The sequence below is a fragment of the Rhinopithecus roxellana genome, chromosome 18 (assembly GCF_007565055.1).
Source record: "Rhinopithecus roxellana isolate Shanxi Qingling chromosome 18, ASM756505v1, whole genome shotgun sequence".
Lineage (NCBI taxonomy): Eukaryota > Metazoa > Chordata > Mammalia > Primates > Cercopithecidae > Rhinopithecus > Rhinopithecus roxellana.
This window is the reverse complement of record NC_044566.1, coordinates 96,538,610-96,565,980: the sequence shown is the minus strand read 5'-3', so window position 1 is coordinate 96,565,980 and position 27,371 is coordinate 96,538,610. Positions and strand designations below refer to the sequence as shown.

The 27,371-nt window shown below is 38.5% G+C and overlaps 1 protein-coding gene and 1 pseudogene across 1 annotated transcript in view; both read left to right on the top strand.

Moving 5' to 3' along the window:
• The window catches only part of HS6ST3 (heparan sulfate 6-O-sulfotransferase 3), a 771,625-nt gene that overhangs the window by 478,817 nt on the left and 265,437 nt on the right, over positions 1 to 27,371 (top strand). The window lies entirely within an intron of this gene.
• On the top strand, positions 15,800 to 17,037 carry LOC104658814 (annotated as a pseudogene).

The following is a 27,371-nucleotide window of genomic DNA, read 5'->3' as shown; positions in this document are numbered from 1 at the left end:
TGAAAGGACAGTCCTCACATGCCCAAGGTTTGGACTGGATCGCTGGGAAAATTTGTGACTTTCAGCCTCTCAACCTAAGTGATCCTTCAACAATCTTTGCAAATACATGAAGAATAAGGATATCTACATTGAGGTCTCATCATCCCAAGCTCTTAGTGAACTGCTGCCTGGGGCTAGGTATGTCCATGGTACCCTTGGGTAGTTTATGCCTTCAGGACAGACATCCTCTATCATGATAACAGTATTTTCAGTACCCACTCAATCTCTCTGCTGCCTTCGACTCCTAGCTTAGACCAGGAGCAGAATAAAAAGTGGTAAGAGCATGGACTTTGGAGTCAGACAGTTAAGGTTGTCACTGACTGGCTGTGTTTTTAGGCAAGATAGTTAACGTCTCTGTCCCTCAATTTACTTTTCTGTAAAATGACAGTAACAATAATAGCTATCTCACAGGGTTAGCAGGAGGGGTAAATAAGTATATAAATTCTCTATTTGCTTTGGGTTGTCCAATTATCATCAATAGGCTGATAAGTGTGTATGTGTAGTTATCGTTTTTTCTTTAAATTCTTCTTTTTGATTCTCTTTAGCCTTTACCTACTTGCTTTTTTATCTCTAGCTTCTCCTCAATGCTCTTTAAATTCTTATTTTATAAAATAAGTGTGTCATCCAAACATACTTTTCCAACAACCCATTCTTTGGGGAAAAAAAGTACAGTTATAGCTTTAATTATCACCTAGGTTTTGATAATGCTCAAATTGAGATGCATTTTAAACAGGTGGCTTTTGAGAATGTACCGTGTGCCAAGTTCTGGGAGAATGTCTCTTACATGTATTTTATTGATTTCTCTCAAATGCAAGCATATACTATTATTTTGACATTAAAGAAGAGAAAGTGAAGTCTCAGAGAGATTTACTAACTTGCCCTAAGTCTCACAGCAGGTAGATAACAGTTATCACTGCTGGCTGCCTGCTGAGCTATAAAAGGTTCATTTTTCACAAACCATTTACAGATTCATTTACAAAGCATGTAATAATGTTCTGAAGAATTTGGGCAGTGTGGCAAGTGTCGTTAAGAGGAAACTTGTAACTTAAAAAAGATAACAGAGCTCAGGGTCAGTTGTAAGCCTTGTTGGAATTTTTTTTTTGTTTTCTTTGTAGCAATTTAGGGTCTCTTGTCTCAGGCTAGTCACATAACCATTTCACACCTCATTTTAAGAATGAGAATCATAACGTCGATGTGAGCTTTTTAAAATAGTATGGATAAGAAAAGTGTTTGTAAATCTCCAGTCATTATAGAAATGTAAATTTTATTACTCTTATTTTTTAAACTTATAGAATTCTACTTGTAATCTCACACACAGATTGGTGAATATTAATTAACTGTTGGGCAAGATTCATTCTGAATGCCTGATATAATTTTGGCCAACAAAAGTTGGAGAATGGAGCGCTTTTTTTAAAAAATCGTATTTCGACTTCAGAAGGAAGCTCTGCTAGCATCAACTGAATTTTGGAGCCATTTTAACCAATTCTAAGTCAGAATCTATATAATCTATCTATCTATCTATCTATCTATCTATCTATCTATCTATCTGTCTGTCTGTCTGTCTATCCATCCATCCATCTATTTATTTATTGAGACAGAATCTCATTCTGTCACCCAAGCTGGAGTGTGGTGGTGTGATCTCAGCTTACTGCAACCTCTGCCTCCCAAATTCAGGTGATTCTCATGTGTCAGCCTCCCTGGTAGCTGGGACTATAGACACCCCCCACCACACCTGGATAATTTTTTCATTTTTAGTAAAGATGAGGTTTCACTATGTTGGCCAGACTGGTGTCGAACTCCTGGCCTCAACTGATCCGCCCACCTTGGCCTCCCAAAGTGCTAGGATTATGAGTGTAATCCAGTATGCCCGGACAGTCAATTAAACTTTATCAGTCAATAAAGCTACATATCATCCTAATCTCTCTCTTTCCCAGCCTAGTTTATTCCACTGATATCTAGCTGGTATTTGGAGATTCCATTCTAATGAAGCTAAAACACGTGAAGGTATGTGTAGATTATATCTTTGGTTCATTTAATGGGCTGGGAAAAAGGGGTGTAGCTGTCTCTTTAATCAAGCAGACCTCAGGCTGTTTCAATGAGAATAACCCAGGTGCTGATCACCTTAATGACAACACTATTTTAAAAAGCATTTTAAACACATTATACTGTAGATTATTCTTTTTTTTTTTTTCCTTAATGGAGCTGTCCTTGAAGGACCATTATGCCATTCCTTTCAGATGTTTAATAAAGCAAAAGATTATAATGATCATGCTTGAGAATAGGTTTTGTGCAGCTGGGAATTGCAATATAGCAATCTTTGATCAAATCATCAAGATGCTAAAATGTATTTTTAGTGGAGTGGTGATGGGGGCTTTATTAAATTGGTTTAATCAGTATTACCTATGACCATTCATACAATTATATTTTTAATTATTGTCATCCTAATCAAAACACATGTATTTATGGCTCCTTTGTGCATATTCCTAATTTGAGATCTATAAGAATTTCATCTCAGGCCATCTACAGGCTTATAGTTGGCAACAACCCTGAAGCTATGTAAGCAACTAAATGAAGTATGGGTACGTTATTCATTGTAGAAAGTGCTAGTGTGGGGCTTTGTGTGTGGGCCCCCTGAATGGGCTTGTTTGGGTTCAAAGATGTACATTGTGTTTATTAGTGGCCATGTGTTAGGCATGTAACTCAATTACCTATGATAATAATGTTATCTTATGAGAATTAAATGAGAGATAGTTTATTATATGTAAACTCTTAGTATCAAGCTTTTAGCAAGTGTTCAGTAAATGGTAGCTCTTTAAAAATAATACACTATACCTCACAATAAGAGGAGCCATGTATGACAAACCCATAGCCAACATTATACTGAACAGGGAAAAACTGGAAGCATTCCCCTTGAGAACTGGAACATTACAAGGATGCCCACTCTCACCGTTCCTATTCAACACAGTACTATAAGTTCTTGCCAGAGCAATCAGGCAAGAGAAAGAAGTAAAAATGGATCCAAATAGGAAAAGAAGAAGTCAAACTATCTCTCTTCACTGATGATATGATTCTATACATAGAAAACCCTGAAGAATCTGCCAAAGGCTCCTGGAACTGATAAACAATTTCAGTAAAGTTTCAGGATACAAAATCAATGTACAAAAAAATCAGTAACATTACTATACACCAATGATGAACCAAGCTAAGAGCCAAATCAAGAACGCAATGCCATTTACAATAGCTGCAAAATATAGGAATAGCTAGGAATACATCTAACCAAGGAGGTGAAAGATTTCTACAAGATCTCTACATGGAGAATTACCAAACACTGATGAAAGAAATCATAGATGTCCCAAACAAATGAGAAAACATTTCATGTCATGGATTGGAAGAACCAATAATATTATCAAAATGGCTATACTGTCCAAAACAATCTACAGATTCAACACTATTTCTATCAAGCTACCCATGCCATTTTTCACAGAACTAGAAAAAAACTATTCTAAATTCATATGGAACCAAACAAGACTGAAGCAATCCTAAGCAAAAAAACAAAGCCAGAGGCATCACATTACCTGACATCAAACTATGCCATAAGGCTACAGTAAACAAAACAGCATGGTACTGGTATAAAAACAGACATATAGACCAATGGAACAGAATAGAAAACCCAGAAATAAACCTACACACCCACAGCCATCTGATCTTCGATAAAGTCAACAAAACAAGCAATGGAGAAAGGACGTTCTATTGAATAAACGATGCTGAGATAGCTGGCTAGCCATATGCAGAAGAATGAAACTGAACCCCTGCCTATCACAGTATACAAAAATTAACTCAAGATGGAGTAAAGATTCAAATGTAAGACTTCAAGCTATAAGAATCCTAGAAGAAAGCCTAGGAAACACCATTCTGGAAATGGATCTTGGGAGTAATTTATGACTACGTGCTCAAGAGCAATTTCAATAAAAACAAAAAATGACAAGTCGGACGTAATTAAACTAAAGAGCTTCTGCACAGCAAAAGAAATTATCAACAGAGTAAACAGGCACCCTATAGAATGGGGAAAATAAAAACATGGAGAAACTATGCATCTGTCAAAGTCTAATATTCAAAAACTATAAGAAATTTAAACAAGCAAAAACCAAATTACCTCATTAAAAAATGAGCAAAAGACATGAACAGAAACTTCTCAAAAGAAGACATGCAAGCAGCTAGCAAACATATGAAAAAAATGCTCATCATCACTAATCATCAGATAAATGCAAATTAAAACCACAATGAGATACCATCTCCCATCAGTCAGAATGTCTGTTACTAAAAAGTAAAAAAATAACAGATGCTTGTGGAGAAAAGAGAATACTTACATAGTGTTGGTGGAAATGTAAATTAGTTCAGTCACTGTGAAAAACAGTTTGGAGACTTGTCAAATAAATTAAAACAGAGCTACCATTTGACCCAGCAATCCCATTGCTGGGTATATATCCAAAAGAAAAGAAGTCATTCTGCCAAAAAGACATATGCGTGAGTATGTTCATTGGAACATTATTCACAATAGCAAAGACATGGAATCAACTGAGGTGCCCCTCAATGGTGGATAGATAAACAAAATGCGGTGCATATACAACATGGGATAGTACACAGCCAAAAAGGGATGAAATCATGTTCTTTGCCACAACATGGATGCAGCTGGTGGCCATTATCCTAAGCAAATTAACACAGAATCAGAAAACCAAATATGTCATGTTCTCACTTATAAGTGGGAGCTAAACAATAGGTAGTCATGCCATAAAGATGGCAACAATAGACACTAAAGACTACTTGGTGGAGAAGGGGGACAAGTTTTGAAAAACTATTGGGTACTATGCTCAGTACCTGGGTCACAGGATCATTCATACCCCAAACCTCAGCATCACACAGTATACCCACATAATAAACCTGCACATATAACCCCTGAAGCCAAAATAAAAGTTGAAAAAATAATAATATGCCAAGCATCAGAGACAATATTAATAATAATTAATAATTTTAAACTGTTTATCACATTGCTCTTGACTGTTCAGATGTTTAAAATCTAGAGCCAAAGGACTGACAAAGCAAGTTGAATCTTTTTTTTTTTTCAGAATCATAACATTGAAAGAAAATCATTTCTAGCAACTGAGTTCCAGTAAAATAATCAACGGTGTTTCGTCACATACATGCGACGTGCAGGAGGAAGGTTTGCCTGGGATCGGCGTCTGTCACCCAGAAGTCAGGATCTAGGAGCCCTCCATGGAAGAGTCAGGGATGTTAGACTAGCTCTGAAAGCATCTCTGGAAGAGGTGCTTGCTTTGTGGCTCATAGAAGGTCAGGACAGGAGAGAAAGAAAGCAGCAAATGCTGAGATGAGGGATCCAGGTGGAAACTGTCAGGTTTCTGAGGGCTGGCTAAGAAAGAGAAGGCTGCTCCCTGAAAGTAGGCCTACACTGAGGAATGGAGCCAGTCAGCAGAAATAGGAAAAAAAAGTTCAAGGCTGGAAAGCCAGTTAGCAATTCAACCTATACTGTATTTTCTTTTGACCCCAAGTTAATTTTTCTAATAAATCAAACCTTCTAATCATCTTACGTAGATATTTTAATAAAAAGAATCCATGGCATAGGTTGGCTGTCGCTTAGGCCAGGCTGGATTTCCATCACATTGTCTCAGACCCTCTTCCTGGTTAAATGGTGAACCTATTACACTTCAGTATATCATATCATAAAGGAGAGAAATAAACTTAAAAAGAAATCAAACCCCAGGTATCATAAATGGTAACAGAGTAAATCAAACCCCGAGTTTCATAGGTGGTAACAGAGTAGCAGGATTTGTTTTTCTTTGACAGTTCTTATTATTTTTTGGTCTCTGCTCCTTTAGAATGAAGACTCATTTATCTTTTATTTCTGAAAGTTAAGAGAAAGCTGCTCTATCTTTAGATATTTACTTTTATGCTTGAAAAAGTCTTGCAGCAGTGGAAGATCAACATTTCAAGTTACTGTGAGGAAAAATCCCAAGTATATAAGAAAGAGAAAGAAAAGGCTGGCCACAGTGGGGCAGGCCTTACTGGCAAAAGCTGTAATGGGTGACACAGGGAGCCTGGGATTGTCCTGCAGAATCAGGTCACTCTATAAGGTTAAGTGACTTGCTAATGGCCACGTTGTGGAAGGCATGCCTGATGTCAAAGTTCATCACCTTTCTTGATGATACAATCTCTATGTTGATAGGTTTTTGGAAGACAAATGAGCCCAATCAGCCTGTCATGCACACCTTCTTACCCACTTTCATCTTACTGTCTTAGCACCAAGCCTGAGGCTCATGCCATATGGATCTGGTCAGCCTGTCTGCAAATACCTTCTAGACTTTTCTCCCGCTTCTATTTGTTGCCTTGCAGATGACAGGAAATCATATAATTGGTCACAGCCCCTTCAGGTATAAATGATAATGATACATATCTACTTTATGACCTTACTCATTTTGAGTCCCCCTAAATAAGACAAATAAACTACTTTGTTGTTCCTTGCAATTGAAAATGAAGTAACAAGTTCAGCAAGTGGTGCCAGCTGCATTTTGAAAGTTTCCACAGAGCATGAGTAATTAGGCAAATTAGCACAGTACTTCTGGCTGATGCATTTTGTAGAACTTTTCTTCTACCTATTCAGGAACTCTTTGCTTGGGAAAAACCCAGACTGCATGCAGTTATGTGTTTTTAAGTGGAGATAGCACATACTTGCAACTCTTTTGTCTTTTAAAATTACTTGACACTATTTTTTCCCCTTTGTGGTGATCTGCTATAATCTGTCTTGGAAAGTACTTTTAAAATATCAAAGATGAAGTTCTATTTCCTTCACAGATCATTGGATGCTTTGCCTTAGCACCTTGCATAATGAATGTCTCATTGGCACACTGCTTAAGCATCATGTAGTCACAAAACCTGAAGAAATTCCCTATTTCGCTAGGAGTGACTCTTAAAACCATAGCAATATATACATGAAAATACAAAGGAAAAAAAGCACAAGGTCATACAAGAATTAATGTGGGATCCTTTCTCCACGAAATGACCTGGGCAAATCTAAAACAAAGAGCTCCTTAATTAAATTAGCAGAAATGGCACATGATCTCACTACGCTTGTTCTTCCCTCATCTCTAGTTTTAAACAAGATATTTCTCATGTCCCTAAATAAGTACACAATTGACCACTGGAGTAGTCCTCAAATAGAGGAATACTGGAATAAACAGAAAACCCAAGTAATTTAAAATACTCATAGTAACCAAATTTCCTACTAAATCCATGAGACAGTATCTATTTTCCTTGTGCGTTTGCAGAATAAAAGCATTCGCTTTCACCTGTGTCTGTGATGAGAGAAGAAATTAGAAGTGCTATGGCAGGTGGAACGCTTGAGGAACAAGATCAGAGACCATGGTGACATTACAGCTGCAGCTACAGTACATAAACTTGCGTATGTGAGAGTGAGGAAGATCTCAAACATGGAGAGCTCAGGACTTCTGCTTGACAGTGAATTGGCCACACACATGCTATCTCTCTCCCCTTCTAAAACCCTTCTCAAATGAGAGTAAAGGAATTAATGGGGCGTTAACCCACAGGAACCTAGATAACAGGAGAGGAGGCAATAGCTGAGAAGACACTTGAACAAACTTTGGAAGAAATTGAGTGGAGAAGTGGTAGTTATTTTAGCCGAGAAGTACATATTTAAACTTATATAAAGTAACAGAAGGGGATACTTAACGAGGAGTGATCCAGTTTGCCCCACAGACTTGCTTGAAATGTTCACCATTTAGATCCTTAGATCCCAAAATAGGTAGGGTAAAGGACAGGACAGGTATCCCAAGTGCCCTTTCTCACCCATAGCAGCCATGTTAGTATCATTTTCCCACTCCATGGTGGTGATTGGAAATGGTATATTCTCTGAAAAGTTTGAAACCAAGAGGCCCCAGTTTAAAGGATACTAAATGCAGAAGGTGGCATGGGAGAGATGACACTAAAAGGGGATATAAATGAACCTTTAAAATCTGAATTAAAGGACCTCAGCTCTTAGTATACCAGAGACCAGGTGTGTTTACTATTCAGGAGCTCAGAGAAACAAATTCAGTGGCTCCAAAAGAGAGACTTAAAGGTTCTAAAATCTGTGGGTATCCTAAAGAAAAGCCTGGCTTACAGTCTGATCACTTCAAGCTGAGCAGTCAACAAGCCCTGTCAATGTACAGAATAAGCTTCCCCCAACCACCCCAGTAAACTTTCTTAAGCCTCAGCCTTAAATGTGAATTCACAGACAAGGATTATCAGACATCTGAGAAGAGCATCCTCCATGAAATAATGAAAACAAATCAGAAAATATAAATGCAGAGGAAACAGAGACATAATCAGGATCAGAATAAAAGGTACCCCATGCAGGCGTATTCATGCATATAATAAGTATTCTCATAGAGGTAAAGCGTTGTATCTGTGAAGTAAGAACTGGATGCTATAAAAAAGAACAGTCGAGAAAAAAGAAAGAATTCTTTGGATTTAAATATATGCTACTTGAAAAAAACATTTCAATGGAATGAGAGAGAAAATTAAAGAAATTTCCCAGCAAAAAGACAAAGGGTAATAGGAGGACAAAATTAGTAATATTAGAAATACAGAAAGCTAGTGTTCAGTTGATAGGAGTTGCAGAGAGAATAGAGAGACTGAAAGATAATGATCACATAAACGGATAATTTTTTTAGAACTGAAGGAATACACCTCCTTTGAAAAGACTATGAATGAAAACCTTCCAGAATGAGGTAACATTACTTTCAATTTATAATTCTTTCAGCTTCTCTTTTTCTGGGAACAAAGACCCAGAAAAGCTCTTTTTCAAGCAAAAGAGTAAACATAAGACACTTTGTTCAGGACTCAAATATTTGACTCTAGTAAACACTCTTTAAAAAAGGCTATTAAAGGATATTCTTCAGTAAATAAGGTTATTCTTGAAAGAGGAAAATATAAAACCGAAGAAAAGACCCAACACAGGCAAAGGGCAACGGGAAGTCCCAATGTGACAACTGTGTAATCTATTAACTCTTGTAAGAGAAAAAGTTGAACCAAAAAACTACATAATTATAGGATAGTACTTAGCTGTGGTGTAAACAGTAGTCATAATAATGTAAACACTGATCATTGACCTAAGCCAAATTTATGACAAACCATATTGAGAAGATGGGGAGGGAAGGAAAGTGTTGTCACTGAGTTAAAGGCTCAACCCCACGCATGTCAAAAACTGACCAATTAAAAAATAACATTATAAACATATCATTTGGAAATCTAGGGACTAATAACAGAGGAAATAACTCTTAAATATATCCAATTTTTCCTCGGGAATTAAGGGTTTCCGAAAAAAAACCAGGAATTTCTCATCAAAGGGCTCTTTAATTTTACAAACAAAAATAACTATGTTCCATAAGCAAAAACTTGGAAAGACTGAAAAAATGTACATAGAGTTTATTAGAGGTATAGATAGATGGATATGTCTTATTAATGATACCATTGTTTAGTATCGCTTTCCATTTTCCCTTTTTTCTTTTACGGCTTCTTTCATCTTCTCTCTTCTTTTTTTCTTCTCCTCTTTTTTCTTCTTCTTCACCTACAGTTCTTCCTCCTCCCCACACCCACAAGTCTTAAATTAAAAATCCCACTAAGTACTGAGCAAAAATTGTTTTTCAGATTTATTTTTTAAAAACCCACTCATAATCACATCCCTGTAACATTCCAGAGCTTTAAGCATATATAGAAAATAATGAGTTGCCAGAGAGGGGGTGGTGGAGGTGGAAGGAGATCACTTTTTTGAAGGTGTGCAAACTTGATTGGCATCAGACTTCCCATCAGCAACATTGGACACAAAAATAACATGAAAATATATGAGGGGAAGTAACTTTGAACCAAAAATTCTGTATGCATCACTCTATTATATAATGAGTAATGATAAAATACAGGCATTTCTAGGTATTGGAGGATCAGAAAATTTTTTACCCACACATCCTCTTTCAAAGAAGAGTCATCTTAAGACACAAAAACACAAATCATTAGGGGAAAGATTGTTAACAAATATGACTCCATAAAAATAAAAAACATGATAAAAGTCACTAAAAATAAAGCTGGAAGAATATATTTGGGACATGTTTCATGAATACATACATAATATCTAACATGTATGAAACACTTATAGAGTCAATATGAAATAGAAAATATCCCAACAGAAAAATGAACAATCAGAACAAATGAGCATTTTTTTCTGAAGTAGAAAGGCTTATCATGGCCTACAAACAGATAAGAAATTGTCAGAGCTTAATCTGAGAGTCAGGGAAGCACATAAGAAAATATGGGATGCCGTTTCTCACCCAACAGATTGGTGAAAGTTAGAATTTCTTATATCATGTAATTATGGGCATATAGTGCCCATATACAACTGCTGGGAATTTGTATAGCCATTTTGGAACGTAATTTGGCAGCATTTATGAAAATGAAAAATGTGCAGTCTTATGACCTCAGAGTTCCACTACCAGGTTCCAACACAAACTGCTACCCATAAGCTCAGTAGGGACATACATGGGTATTCCTTACAGCCTTGTTAGAAGTATGAAAGATAGTGACATGGTTAGCTACTCTGTGATATATTCATACTTCAGTGTATTCAGGAAATACCATCATTTGGCTCTCTGAATCTTTTTTTGAGACAGAGTCTTGCTCTGTCACCCAGGCTGCAGTGCAATGGCACAATCTCGGCTCACTGCAACCTCTGCCTCTTGGGTTCAAGCAATTCTCCTGCCTCAGCCTCCTGAATAGCTGGGATTACAGGCACTCACCACCACGGCTTGCTAATTTTTGTATTTTTAGTAGAGACAGGATTTCACCATGTTGGTCAGGCTGGTCTTGAACTCCTGACCTCATGATCTGCCCGCCTCAGCCTCCCAAAGTGCTGGGATTACAGGTGTGAGCCACCGCACCCGGCTGGCTCTCTGAATCTTTACATTCAAGTGCCTATATATTATTATTTCAATTTCATCATATATTTCATGTTCAGACCATAATGAACATAATGAAATATTTATCATTTAGAAAACAGGTCATATCTGAGAACACAGGTTTGGGAATGGATTATACATACCATATGCCACATATTTTAATCTATAGTAGCTATGGTCATGTTTTGATGGTATACTCTGTCCTGCTGAAAATTTTATTCTGGATATCTCAAATAACAATTGGTTGCAATCTTAAGTGAATTCTGCATTGCTGAGCTTTAATTACTTCAAGAATAAGCTAAGTGTGGCCTGTGATAATAAATTCTTTTCCAAAATCATCTGTAAGTGTGGAACTTATATACATGGCATTTTTTCTGTTGCATACGTGGGAATGAGGTAACACTATCTAACCATATCTGAGATTCAGCTAGGACTTGGTTATCTTCATGGAAAGAATGTTTCTGTGTTGCTTTATGGCTGTAAAACAGATATACTTTATTTTCTGAACTAATCATGATCTCATAGTGAAAACTGAATGCATTTTACTTTATTCTTCTTTTCATTGTGTCACTAATAGTTCCTGGCATCATACTGGACTCCTACAAGACGTTCAATGGCTACTTGCCAAATTACCTGGATAATGTGACAGAAAGAAGTTACTGGCCTGAGCTCTTGGCTGTTAACTTCAAGTAGAATGACACCTTCACAGGAAATGTGACACTGTGGGTCTGGTCTTGATATTCTCCATTGTATCCTTGGAATTAGGCCAACCACCTTGCCGTAAGTCTGAAAAGGAGACTGATGCCAAGGATAGCAGAGCAGAGAGATGGAAAGATCCCGGGTCCTTAGTCCTATCATTGATCCAGCCCTCAGCCCATGAGTTTTCTCCATATCCTATTATATGGGAAAATACTTTCCCATGAGGTTAAACTTTCTATTACTTGAGGCTGGCTGGAAGGATAACAACTGGTGAAAATGTAAAAAAAAAAAAAAAAAAAAAAAAAAGACTTGCAGCTATTAAATATGTTAAAAATTGAAAATCTTTTTTTTCTTTTTCGTAACACCCACATTTTCCTCTGAGTAAGTGGTAAGATCTGGGAAGACAAATAAAATAAACCTTAGAAATAGAAATGGTTGAATACTCAAGTTGAAAGGAAATAAAGACCAATTTGTCTAGCCCATTTATTTAAATAGGGAATGTGGGGTGCAGAGAAATGTAAACCCTGCTCAGGATCAGTCAGCAAGTTTAGGGCATTTCAGGGTTAGATCTCATGGCTGTGTTGGCCACTTCGTACTGTCTCTCTACGGGTTTGTCAAAAAGAATATTCAATGGAAAGAGGAGACTGAGACCTCAAACAGCTACCATTTCTGTGTGTTCATCAATGCCTGCTCACCTAAAACTTCACAGGATCCTTTAAAACTGCATCATTAACTTGAAGGGATGTATAAAACTGAGGCATTATTATTTTATGTGTCATTTTATAGGAATATACAATGTCAACACTTCCAGTGTTGTTTATAAATAATTAATAATTATAGGCACATTAGGGAGTTGAGGATTTTTTAAGCGATAAATGTGTCTGGTTTGGTTTATATCCTTTCTGATTAATGCACAACCTATGATACTTGTTCATTTCATCCTGATTTAATTGTGAAATGTTACAGTCTTAATTTGGGGCCTATATTTTTATACCATACAGTTTCTTTGCTCATACCTCTTTGCCAACTTAATGTTTAATATCATTTGTATTCCCACACCTCTGAATATTAAGCCACAGAAAGGTTTTTCAGTAATATAAATTATAGTTTCCATCAGAAGTGCTGGTGGAATTAATATCCCAGATTAATGTGACATTGAAATCTAAGTGTGTTGCACATTAAAAGGATAAACAAAGCTGCAGGCACTCTGGTTTGCAGCCTAAATTATAGGTCAGGGAGAGACTTTGGGTCTACACATGATGTTAAAAGAGTTTTCATCATACACAAATCTATGCACCCCTTGCCTCCTGACTGACCATTGGCCACTCCCACTGTGGTTCATTCTAGAAGCATTTATAGAACATCTACTTTATACCCAACAGGAGGCAAGATGTGGAAAGCATGTTGGCAGGGGTAAAAAGTAAAGTATAGGTGACCAAAGAGTAGAAGAAATATGACAAGGAATAACACAGTGACTCTGCCCGTGAGGAATGTATAGTCTAATGCGTGAGCTAGCTAGTCAAGTAATTATGACACATTATAATAAGTACTATAGTAATGGTTTGACCAAAGTAGTATTGAATATAGAGGAGGGTATGGTTGCTTGAGGCTTCTCTGAGGATGTAACATGTAAGCTGGATCTTTAAATATGAGCAAAATTCTGTGTGTGAACGAGAGAAGGAAGGATGGGAGTGTTTGGGGCCAGAAAAGATTATTCATAGTAGTAATAATGTTAAGAAAGTTATTGGTGAAGCATCTGTGAGAATGTAGTTCAGGAGGTCTAGGGTAGAGATGTGCATGGTGAGAAATTAAGCTGAAAAATCTAGATGATAAAAGACCAATGGAACAATTCAAGGAATGTTCACTTAATCTGTTCACAGCATGATTTATAGTTCAAGGCTTCTTTCTTCCTCTCCAGGCATGTTGGTCAACTCTGCTTGTTGATCAGTTGTTAGTTGGTCTGTTCATCATAATCTGCTATGGCCAGACCATCATGCATGTGCATGCAAATCAGTGGAACAGGTTGGCCTTTCGTCGTATAGAAAGGATAAAAGGCTACATTTTGCTGCTAGGTAACTTCAAACTGAGCCCTATTTAAGATTGCATCTATGTCAATATAAATAAGGTCAATAATAAACTTAATATCAGCAAGCAAACAGGTATAAAATAAGGTGAAATGGACTCTACTCTTGAGCAATAAATGCATGTTTATCTGTGTCAGGTTCCTCTTTATTAATAAGTTAACAGCATAAAGACTTTTCCTTATCATGCATATGTTTCTCTGTAACAAATTAATCTCCAAGATTCTTTTGGAGTCTCTGCTATCCTTGCCAAAGCTGATCTTGCAGTAATTGTTGCTTGAGAAGAGAAGATTACCCTTGAGTCTAGGTCTTAGTCATGTTAATTGTAGATAAGGAGCTATCATTTTTCCTTGACATTAGAATGGCTTAGGGATATTTGACTCAGTTTCCTTTACAAATTAAACCTAGTGTTCAGGAAAAAGAGTCAAAGATAGTTTGTATATTTATGCCTACCTCATAACAACAAGGATTCACATGTACTGATCCATGAAATGCTGAAAACAACACACTGAAAGGACATCCAGAGTCCCTGAAATCCAGCAAGTTTAAGTCCCCATTGCACATACGTGTACCATGCACCATGTACTTTAAGGTCAGAGTACTCATAAAGTCATAGAAATAGAGACCTTGGCAATGCAAAATGACATTAGAGCTCATCTAGCCTAAGCCAGAAGACTGTGCTCCATCCTAGCAAGCCTTGTAGAGGAGTGGAAGGGTGCAAAGCAGAGAATCAGAAAACCTGGGTTCTAGGCTTGAGAATTTAATTTCTGCTATTAATAGATCTTGGGTATATCCCTTAGCCTCTATTTGTCCTCACCACACAGAGATATGTTGGGACACAAACTAGAAAATACTTATGGACTCTCTATGAGTAGTGAAAATGAATTATTATTACTATCATTATCACTGCTTATAGTAGGAAGAGCATTATTGCTATGAGACTTTCTGATCATTTAGGTAGAACTAGACTATATTTTACCTCTCTACTCTCTGTAGAGAAAAGTTTGGCATGCCAAGTTTGAAATAAATGAGATTCAATAGCACATTTTTAATGTGCTAAAATATTTTGAAATGCTTTCCAGTGCCATTTGCATGTAAACAATTTGCTAATTACAGATAAATTATTCAGTTATTAAAATAGGCCCTACAGTATATATATCTGGCAGTATTTTAGTCGTTGCGTTTTCTTATTTTACTTCAAAATAATTGATTTGTATTTCTTCAAAGTATTTTATTGTAGACTTTTTTTTTTTTTTGCCAATTGACTTGTCCTCACTTCATACTCCATTCCTCCTGAATATTCTGAATCAATAAATCTTTAATGAATTAGTTCATCTAATGGTTGAAACAACTTTTAACTCTAAAGCCTGAACTGTTGGTGCTGCCTGGATCTCTGCCTGCAGTGAGCCATTGCATTCAAGACGCAAGGGCAATATTCTAACACAGTGACTGTTCATCTTCCAAGATGCATATTGGAAAAATGTCCCAGTGAACTATACCTTATCCATTCTAATTGCAAGAAGCAATGATAGGCACATTGTATAACACTGAATAATCCCCAAATCATTCATGTATATCAGATTTCAGAGTCTGGTGTTTGCATTTATATTTCATATGATAGTTATCCTATTCAATGAACAATTCATTTTCATTGTTACAATGAATCCTCACCCTCACTCAAAGACATGGTGCAGAGAAAAGAACCTAGACTAAGTCAATTCTAATCCCATTTCTACTAATGATTAGGTGTGTAACATTGAGCAAGCTGCCTCACCTCTCCGGACCTACCTTGCTGGTAGACATTAAGATCAGGTTAAAAATTAGAAAGTCTTAGAGTTCTTTTCTCATTTCTATTTCCTACGCAATATCTCCCTGTCTACTCTTAATGAAAATAGTGTTTTATATTCCTGACCAAAGTAGCTTTTATTTTTTCTTTTAACTTTTATTTTAGGTTAAGAGGTACATATGCCTTTTTATGCTCTCTCAAAACTTTTGGACCTGTGGGCCTACTTTTCTCAGGAGCTCACAGCCAGATGCATGGCTCCAATGAAGCAGGAAGCAGAGGCAGAGCACGAGAGGTCCTGTCCCTGCAAGAGCATCTGGGCCAAGAGAAAAGATACAGGAAGAAGGAATGGAATTGGAAGGAAGAAGTCTCATTTCAGAAACAAAATAGCTGCCCTCCTCTGTTGTAGCTGTTCCTCTGGCAATACAAACTTTCTGATTTCAGGGTCCACAGCATTCTAGAACTTGAGCACCCAATCAGGACAGGGAAAATATATCATGTTCCTCCACTGGATCCCAAGTTGACAGCAGGCTGTTGTTGGAGCAAGAAGCCCAAATTATCTGGAAGTGAAACACACAGTCACGAGAACAAGTCCACAGCCGTCCCTGGCCCTAGGTCAGGACCTCTTCAAAACTGCCAGCATGTAGACAGCAGCAGCAGATAGGGGAGTGTGTTGGATTTAACTCTGGGACCTGGAAGCTCTCCCATCACATGAATGAATCCAGCGTCAGGAGCACTGAGCCCTCTGCCCCAGTCTAATGGAACGGCAGCTCCACAAAGCATCTGGAGGTGACTGCACAGATGTGCTGCTATTGCTTTACTGAACTCTACTGTCAGCTCTATGGCTTTCCACAGCCACAACTTCCTAGATTCACCAATGACCCCTGTCTGTTCTTTGTGACATGGAAGACAGGGAGTGACAAGTGGCTTCATGGCTGCATTGGGACCTTCTCAGCCATGAATCTTTATTCAGGACTCAGGGTATACATGTTAGCCATTGCGTTTAAGGACAGCTGATTTTCCCTCCAATCTGAGAGGAGCTGCCTAAGCTTTTCTGCTCTGTCTCCCTCCATACTAACTTTGAGGATGCTAGTGATTACCTGGACTGGGAGATAGGGGTCCATGGAATTTAAATTGAATTCATTAATGAAAAAGGCATCAAATGTACAGCCTCATTTTCACCTGAGGTTGCTAAGGAACAAGACTGGAGTCAGATCCAAACAATAGAGTCCACGCTCAGGAAAGGTAGCTTTAAGGATCCAATTACCAGCGAATTCAGGAAAATGGTCAAACTCACCAGGTACTAAAGTGAGAAGGTGACAATCAGTTTTGCAGAATACTTCTGCAAAACTGCTTCTCGACAGCACTGTTTCCAGAACCATACTCTTCATGCCCCACCCCCTACAATCATTACTCCTGACACACGGCTGCATGACCAGCCCCACTCCCCCGTGGGCACCAATGGCTGTGACATCACTGGACCAGGTACCTCCTCTTCCTGGTCCAGTTACTTCTATTACGGGACCATTTTCAGCTTCTGTTGCCAAGTCTGCCTCCCCTTAACTGAGGGGTGGTGGGTTACACTGAATGAAACAGAACTTGAGGGGCCCAAGCCTTATCTCAGCCTTCCCTCTGTATGAGGTTCTGGTGGACTGGGGCTCCTCCCTGACTAGTGGGAATTACTGTGTGGCTTCAGAAGAGCCTTGTCTGGTATTTGCCACATGGGTGTTGGCCACACTCTGAAGCTGGAATTGATGATCCACGAAGGTGGAACACACACACACAAACCTGCAGCTGCCCCAGATCAAGTAGGTGTATTCCCCTGGCAGTCTGGGCAATGGAGACCAACACGAAACAGTTTTAGGTTGTTTCAAATTCCTGTTTTTAGACTTCCAGTTTATTGCATACCAAGAGTTGAATACAACCCTGATGATACGTTAGTGGATGCCACATTAGGGTTGAATGTGGGGATTACGAGTTCTTCAAGGCTTCTAGACAGAGACCCACATCAACATCAGAAGCCTTTTGGATGGCGCTGTAGATCTCATTGCTCAGTAAACCATGGATATTTTCATTTTCGTCCCACTCTCAGTTGGGTTTTCTGGCACATTTCCTGCACTGAGCCTTCTGATTACTGAACAGACCTCCATGGTGTAGCCTGCTGAGGAACGGAATGAAGATACCCAGGGGAAGGTGTGAGGTCACCACTGCACGCAGGCATGAAAGGAGAGGCCTCCTCCCTACCACTCGTCTACCTCACTCTCCTACTGGCAGCAGTGCCTGTAGTTGGACCTATGTTCTTAGAAACATAGATGGGCAAACAAGCAGTTGATTTAGGCTTTAGGAGGACACACCGTAGGAGAGAATGCAGGGTCTCTGAGCTGGTTTTCTTTTCAGGCAGACATCCTGAGGGACCAGTAAGCAGGGGAGTCCCTTTTTCTAGTTTGCCTGTAGAAATAGGAAGACTGTTGATATTCTAGTCCTTTTAGCACTTTACAACATAGCTGTGTAATTTCACAAGGCAGATCTTTAGCTTGCCTAACAGGTTTGGAATCTTCACCCCACCTGGGCAAATTTCCAAATAGCTTGTTTTAATCTAGGCCATTCCAACTTTCCTGTGATGTATTTCCCCTTTTTATTGTTGCTGATTTCCATATTTCTGTCAGCAAGTTTTCTTCTCCCCTGGCTTGTTCTTCACTTGTTTGGTGGCAAAGTTCATAGAACTAGGGAATTTGGAAGATGCTTTGAAAACATTGTCACAAAGGCACTGCTAAACGATGCGCAGAAGTGGCCAGTGGGAAGAAGGGATCCCAAGGCCCTGACACTGGTTTTCAACATCTCAGAAAACTCTTCAAGTGGATTGGGTGCCAAGCCAGTGAACACAATGTTTTGATTTAATTATTTTAAAAAGTTGATGTGGTGATGGTGTGGCTTCCCGAAATGGGCAGATATTCAAGTCAAAAGAGCTTTTGCATTTTCTCCTCTGAGGAATGGGGGAGAGGGAGCAGAGGCCCATGTGAGAAAGAACACATGTAATGTTCTAGACATCACTGTCAAGTTTCTGGAAAGGAACAGGCGAGGGTGTGTTGGTTTGCTTGGCACTGTCCTGTGCTGCTCGAGAGGACCTGGGATGTGCAAGGGAAATATGGTGACAGGGTGCCCAGGCCGCGGCCCCCTCACTGCTGTGCTGGGCAGCCTGCCATGTTTCCCTTGACAATGTAAATGAAGATGAAGGGATTGTTTTTATGACTTCCTGCTGCTGAGAATAAATGTCTTGTTAAAAACAGATGGGGCAACAGTTACTCTTAGGAGTCATGGATTGATGTCAGGGTGATCAGCTCTGGACTAAGCCACCCACCTCCAATTTGAAGAATTGTCTAGGGCTACACTCATTACTATGCAAGTGTTCTAGGTCAAAAGTTGTGTTTAATTTCAAAGAATAAAGCAAAAAATTAGTGCTAAACTTTCACCCTTAAGCATGCACGCTTAGTGATATTGGCCACAAAAGAATTTACAGTGCCATGCTCCTTATGCTGATTTTTTTCTTGTAGAAATGTTGGGCCAGGTGCAGTGTCTCATGCCTGTAATCCCAGCACTTTGGGAGGCCAAGACAGGCAGATCACCTGAGGTCAGGAGTTGGAGACCAGCCTGGACAACATTGTGACACTCCCATCTCCTCTAAAAATATAAAAAATTAGCCAGGCATGGTGACATGCGCCTGTAATCCCAGCTACTTGGGAGCCTGAGGCAGGAGAATTGCTTGAACCCAGGAGGCAGAGGTTGCAGTGAGCTGAGATTGCACCACTACACTCCAGTCTGGGCAACAGAATGAGACTCCATCTCAAAAAAAAAAAAAAAAAAAGAAAAAGAAAAAAAAGAAAAAAGAAAGAATTGTTGCTCTATTTGCTCTATTTATCTTTCCCAATGTATAGATATTTTTTCTTTTATTTGTTTTCTTATTATACTTTAAGTTCTGGGATACATATGCAGAACATACAGGTTTGTTACATAGGTATACACATGCCATGGTGGTTTGCTATACCATCAATACGTCATCCACATTAGGTACTTCTCCTAATGTTATCTTTCTCTGGCCCCCAACCCCTGAGAGGCCCCAGTGTGTGATGTTCTCCTCCCTGTGTCCATGTGTTCTCATTGTTTAACTCCCACTTATGAGTGAGAATATGCAATGTTTGGTTTTCTGTTCCTGTGTTAGTTTGCTGAGAATGATGGCTTCCAGCTTCATCCATGTCCCTGCAAAGGACATGAACTCATCCTTTTTATGGCTGCATAGTATTCCATGGTGTATATGTGCCACATTTTCTTTACCCAGTCTATCATTGATGGGGATTTGGGTTTGTTCCAAGTCTTTGCTATTATGAATAATGCTTCAATAAACCTATGTGTGCATGTGTCTTTATAGTAGAATGATTTATAATCCTTTGGGTATATATATCCAGTAATGGGATTGCTGGGTCAAATGGTATTTCTGGTTCTAGATCCTCGAGGAATCACCTATCCATCTGACAAAGGGCTAATATCCAGTATCTACAAGGAACTTAAACAAATTTACATAAAAAAACAAACAACTTCATCAAAACGTAGGCAAAGGATATGAACAGACACTTCTCAAAGAAGACATTTATGTGGCCAACAAACATATGAAAAAAAGCTCATCATCACTGGTCATTAGAGAAATGCAAATCAAAACCACAATGAGATACCATTTCATGCCAATTAGACTGGCAATCATTAAAAAGTCAGGAAACAACAGATGCTGGAGAGGATGTGGAGAAATAACGCTTTTACACTGTTGGTGGGAGAGTAAATTAGTTCAACCATTGTGGAAGACTGTATAGATCTTTTTTATTTCATTTTATTGACCATGGAGTAGGATACCTAGTATTTAAGAAAATGAATAGAAAATTTAAAACGCCAAGTAGTGGTGAAAGAAATTCAGTGCCCAGTAATCGGGCTGGTTAAGTGCAGCACCACACCAAAGTGGACTCTAGTTTTTGGAGTGAAGAAGCCTTCCTCCCTACATTCCCTCATCCTCCCACACAAGTCCAGCAATGGAAATGCTTCAGTTCCTCTTGCCTTATCAAGAGGAGTCAACCAAGGAAAACTATCTGGCTCCATGAGGAATGAACACTGTCAGTATCCATCCTGAATGGGGCCTAGTCGGGAAGCACTTCCTAGTCTGGAAGTGTATGGTCAAGGTTGCCTCATAAAAATGTGTGACTGGTGGGTCTCAGGAAAAATGCCAAGTCTGGGTCATCCACGTGGCAGTTTTCCATGTGGAGATGCAGCTCCGAGCGGAAACTGAATTGCCTTCCACACACTTGACCAAGGCACTGATGAAGGTGCCTGCTACCCGCGGTGTAAGTGGTGGATTTAAAGAAAAGGGAATATTTTCTGCTGTTTCCTTTGTTCTTGGGCTGCTCAAGCTGGAGAGTAGGTAGCCACTGTTTTGTTTTATTTACTTATTTATTTATTTATTAGACAGGGTCTCACTCTGTCACGTAGGCTATAGTGCAATGGTGTGATCTCAGCTCACCGCAACCTCTGCTTTCTGGGTTCGAGCGATTCTCCCACCTCAGCCTCCCAGGTAGCTGGGATTGCAGGCGCACGCCACCCCCCTGGCTAATTTTTTTGTTTTTAGTAGAGATGGCTTTTCACTATGTTGACCAGGCTGGTCTTGAATTCCTGACCTCAAGTCATGAACCACCAGGCCCAGCCAGTAGCCACTGTTTTCAAGGAACTAGCCCAAATTCTCTGGCTTGGTTTGGAGTTTGTTTCATACCTAGCCTTTGGAGTGAGAACTTTTGGTCTGGAAACTTGGCTTGTCTCATAATAACCCGTAGCTAGGACATTCTCTGTAATCATGAATTGTCCTTGTTTTACATCAAAAGAGTGTGTCTTTGATGGCTAGAGTTTGCACGATTAAATTATTTCCACTGTGAGATTCTTAAACGTTTTGCTTCATCATATTAAAATAACTCATATTAGAGGTCCTTTCAACATGAAAGCTTTGTAGGTGAGATAGTATATATATTTTACTGTTTATAATAAAAATCATCAATACAAAATAAGTCCTGGGTTTTAATTTTAATGTTTTTTACAAAATCTGTTTTCCATGATGTGTTGACAGCTATAATTTCACTAACTGTTGATGTTATTTTCTGTAGGGATTCTGGAGCCTAGGGAGCTATGTGGTTTTTTTCATTTTCACCTTTAATACCCTGAAGCAAGAGACTATATGACCTTCAGTGCAAAGACTTCAGACCAATTCTTTGTATTACACTTGGTTGCCTCTGAGCTATATAACTCCTGAGTGCAAATCAACAAACTCTTTAGTTAAGTATTGTAGAGAATAAATCATAATGGACTAAAAAAACTTTTTAGATCCTGGAGGACTGTGAAGCTGCCACACCAGTCCGTGGATTGCCTACTTACACAAGAGAAAAATAAACTTACGTTGTGTTAAAAAAAAGAAAAAAAAAAACAAACAAACTTTGTAGAATTGATAGAATATTTGGCTTAGCCTTTCATTTAAACAAGAAAAGAAGTCAACGAGTCAATGCTAAGCAAGATATCATCAGGGCAAAAACATCAATTGAGCTAATTCAAGAAATACCAATATTTTTTCTACCCAGGAAGCCTAAGTTCTAGCCCTTTCTCTGCCATAGACAAATTAAGTGACCTTGGGTGAGTCACTGTTTGGGGTTGCTCTGATGGTATTTCTAGAGTGACAGAGGTTATGGACACTCACTGTGATCCCTTGTGAGTGCTACTGGTATGATATAGTATGATTCTATGCAAATAATCTGACATAAGGAAGTCATGTGCTGGATAATGAACAATATAATCTCCCTCTTAGATAATTGAATGCTGTTATCTTATATTTGAGTTGATAATTAATTTTTCACCTTTTCTTCAACTTTTATTTACTATATAATAACTTAAGATTTAAACTAATCAGCAACTGGTATCCTTATATAAATATTTTTCTCCAAAATTCCTCCAAACTGCCTTCTAAGAGTCAATGTGACTGAGGAATTTTTTTTTCTTATTCATTAATGAATAAGCATCTTCCAAGCCCCCACCCAGATATAGATATATATATATATATATATATATATATATATATATATATATATATGAAGAATGTAATCAATAGCATTCAGTTTCACATAGCATATTAACATGAGCCTTTCCTGGAAGATTTCTGTATAACATTATCGTTTACACCTTCACTAGCCAACTTTGTAATGGAAGCAGCTAAGTCACGTATGTTTGCTACTTTGGTCAACACTTTGATTTTTTTTTTTTTTTTTGCAAAATGGTTGTACCTTATAGATGAGTTCTCAGCAGTAAGCCCATTTAAAATTTTTTATGCCTCATGATCCTGACAACACATCAAGAGGAGCTGATTTAGGAAAACACAGATTGTTTGCTAATCCCTACCGTGAGTGACTTTCTTACTAATTATTTTTTGACTTTGAACCTTTTAAAAATTTTCTTTGAAGGTAATTATTGTGTGGAAAGATTTTTTTGATTAAGCAAATATTGACTTTAGAACCTGTCTTTAAATCATATTCTTTTTTCAGTGCATGACTAAAATAAATTCCTTAAAATATTGCTTTCTATGTACTCATTTATGTAGATTTTGGTGTTTACTTACATAGAAGCTATTTCTTAGAATTCAGGCTTCTCATCTATTCCCTTATGTTTTAATAGATACATACAAAGGCACAGAATGCTTGATTTCTTTATTTCAAGCCTTTAACATTTAAATAATCAGCCTTTCTAAAATGATTGAAAATTGGATCTCTGAGTTTTAATAATCTCATAAGAAGTAAGAACAAAATAATGGAAGTTTTAGTTTTTATTGGTCATAGAATCAAATTTATCTGTAGAATAAAATAAGAGAATGGTTTAATAGAGGGGCTCCATCAAATTACTTTAAACGGAAACTTTAAAAGAACTTGCTTAATTTCTTGCTTAAAAGAACTTGCTTAAAAGAACTTGCTTTTTTTTTTATTAGTTGATTACAGGAAAAATTACAAGTTTCAAACCATACTAGTATACCATTTGAAAAAGGAATAGATTCAAGCCCATTTTCCTCTTTGTATGCCGAATAGATTGCAGGATAGTAATTTCATGCAACAACTATTTTTTTTTTTCTTCTGAGACGGAGTCTCACTCTGTATCCCAGGCTGTAGTGCAGTGGCACAATCTCGGCTCACTGCAACCTCTGCCTCCCGATTCAAGCGATTCTCCTGCCTCAGCCTGCAGAGTAGCTGAGACTACAGATGCATGTCACCACACCTGGCTAATTTTTTGTCTTTTTTGTTTTTTTGTTTTTTTAGTAGAGACAGGGTTTTGCCATGTTAGCCAGGTTCGCTCAATCTCCTGACCTCATGATCTGCTTGCCTCGGCCTCCCAAAGCGCTGGAATTACAGATGTGAGCCACCGTGCCCGGCCAACAACTACTTTTGAGTCCTTTTTTGGATGGTCAGCACTGCTGGAAGAAGTAGCACCAGAAGGCTTTTGTCCTCAGGAAGCTGACACAGTAGTCTTGGTGAGATAAGTACCCAGCAACACCTCCAGAATGTATGCATGTTAGCTCTCAAAAGCAAAACAAGGTAATGAACAATGTTGGTACAAAAGCAGTTTTAGAAAGTAAGTAAAAATAATCTGGATTGAGAAAGAGAAAATATGGATTCATGTCCTCATGGCTACTGGAGGTGGGGGAAGAAAGACCAAGCCAAGGGGAGCAGGCAATAAAAGGAGCTTTTTGAGGATATAGACCTCACTGACAGTTTGTACTGAAGTGGGGAACAGGAAGAGATCTCCAGTGCTGGCTGGAAAGGCATTTGAGTGGAATCCAATTCTAGTCATAAGACCAGATTCCAGCCAAGACACCTAAGCAAGTGAGGACTTGTACAGTCTGTCTAAAGAGAACATTTTCTATTCAACTCCAGCTGTTGTAGCCATGAGCAAATGCAGATCTGGTGTGTCTAGATCTTCAGATTTTTCAAGACATCCAGACTCATAGATTTTAAAGAAAATGCTCTTAATTTTAAACATTGACTCCTTTTTAAAAACCACTGCATGAACCAAATTAAAGACGTCTGCTGTCATGATACAGCCTAAAAAGACCGGTTTGCAATTCTGCACAATCTTGAGAACCACTGGAAGATTTAAACATGAGAATGACATAATGCTAACAGGGAAAGAGAGAGAGGATCTGGTAGTCATGTGAGAAATTAGCAGGAATCAGATCTACACAAAAGTGGACCTGTGGAAACTAGATCTGAGGGTGTAATTTAAAAGAAATGTCCAAAGAAGTGACAGAATTTGCAAAGTTTATTAGTTCATATATGAAAATAAAATTCATGGAAAGAAGCCCATCCCAAGATCTTGGACTTGAGATTCCAGGATGATGGGGACAGAAAATGGAAAGTTGAGGACTTAGGGGACAATGAGAACCATTTCTTAAATATGTTCCAGTTTTCATTGAGATACTGGAGGCATATCCTGAAGCAAGTTAGAGATTTTGAACTAATAAGTGGGAGATGTAAATTTCAGAATTGATTAGGTGCTTATCTGATCTCCTGTATAAACAATATATATTTGTACATATTTCCTCTTCTACATATAGAAATCATTTATCATTCATTTTTGAACTTGGGCAATGTAGCAGATTGACTCGTTTTCCAAATACGTTCATCCTCTATTTACATATGCATATATTTATCCATTCAGGCATGCATAGTATTGCCAGATTTTGTAAATAAAATGCAGGAAGCCCAGTTAAATTTTGATTTTAGATAAACTACAAATAATTTTTTGTATAAGTATGTTCCAAATACTGCATGGGATATTTTATACCAAATATTGTTCATTGTTCATCTGAAATCAAAATTTAACTAGGATTCTATGTTTTATCTGTGGCCTCTCCATGCATGAAGGCTTCCAGGTTATCAATTTATTTCTCTAGGACCCCAGCCATAGTCTTCTTACTTGCCCCTTTGTTTCCACCTTTGCCCCTCTATCTGCCATTTTCCATTCAACAGGCAGGGTGATTTTTAAAACTCTATTTATGTCATCTCCTTGCTTAAAACGTTTTAATGGCTTCACTTTCTTTTTTTTCTTTTTCTTTTTCTTTTTTTTTTGTTTTGAGACAGAATCTTGCTCTGTCACCCAGGCTGGTGTGCAATGGCGCCATCTCGGCTCACTGCAACCTCCGCCTCCCAAGTTCAAGCAATTCTCCTGCCTCAGCCTCCTGAGTAGCTGAGATTACAGGCATACGCCACCATGCCCGGCTAACTTTTGTATTTTTAGTAGAGACGGGGTTTCACCATGTTGATCAGGCTGATCTCAATTTCCTGACCTCGTGATCTGCCCGCCTCGGCCTCCCAAAGTGCTGGGATTACAGGCGTGAGTGCCCGACCAATGGCTTCACTTTCTACTAAGAATAAAATTCCAACATCTTACCATGATTTTGATCATCTAGTCCATGCTTTCTGCCCAGCCTCATTTTGAATATGCTTTTCTCCACCATACTGATTAAGTTTAGCTCCTTTACCCTTCTTAATTTTTTTCAAACCATTCAAACTGGTTTGTACCCTAGGGCTTTTGCACTTGGTGTGCTCTTTGCTTGGAATGCTGCTTCTCCCAGATTTTGTTCGTACGGCTCTTTATCATCAGTTAAGTCTTAACTCCAATGAGACCTCCTTAGAGAGGCCTCCCCTGGTCACTCTTATCTAAAGATGAGTTTCTCAACCTCTACACTATTGAGATTTTGGATTGTCTAATTCTTTGTGGTTGGCTGTCCTGTGCATTGTGAGATGCTTAGCATCCCTAGCCTCTGTAAACTAGATGCCTTGTTAGTGACAATAAAAAATGTCTTTAGGTATCACCAAATGGCCTCAGGGACAAAATAATCCCGGTTGAGAATCGCTAAAGCAAACGGCCCCCTTCCATTTTATTTCTATTACACTATTATATTTACCTAACTTCACAGCACTTATGACTATCTGCGTTCATTCTATTTGCATTTGTTACTTGTTCAACATCTTTTTGTTTGTTTGTTTGTTTTTGTTTTTTTGAGACAGAGTTTCGCTCTTATTGCCCAGGCTGGAGTGCAGTGACACAATCTTGATCTCGGCTCACTACAACCTTCACCTCCTGAGTTCAAGAGATTCTCCTGCCTCACCCTCCCAAGTAGCTGGGATTACAGGCATGTGCCATCACCCCCAGCTAATTTTTGTATTTTTAGTAGAGATGGGGTTGCACCATGTTGGCCAGGCTGGCCTCGAACTCCTGAGCTCAGGTGATTCGCCCAACTCAGCCTCCCAAAGAGATGGGATTACAGGTGTAAGCCACCATGCCTGGCCTCAACATCTCTTTTTATCCCTCACTAGAAGTGAAACTTAATATGTGGAAGATTTGGTCTGTTTTATTCACCAGTTTATCCAAATTTTCTAGGACCATGCCTGGCACATAGAGGTGCTCAATAAACATTTATTGAATGCATGCCAAATAACCTAATATTGACAAGCTAACATGTCCCAGGTACTATTAGGCTTAGGTGGCATAACAATGAATAAGACATTATCCGTGGTCTCTTGTCTTGGTATCTTATACAGAAGAGCAGCCTTGAGCTCCTGGAGAAATGTAATAAAAATTACAGGCCCTACAGGCTACTGACACCTTTTATAAGGTCCAGGGAGGCTAACCATGATA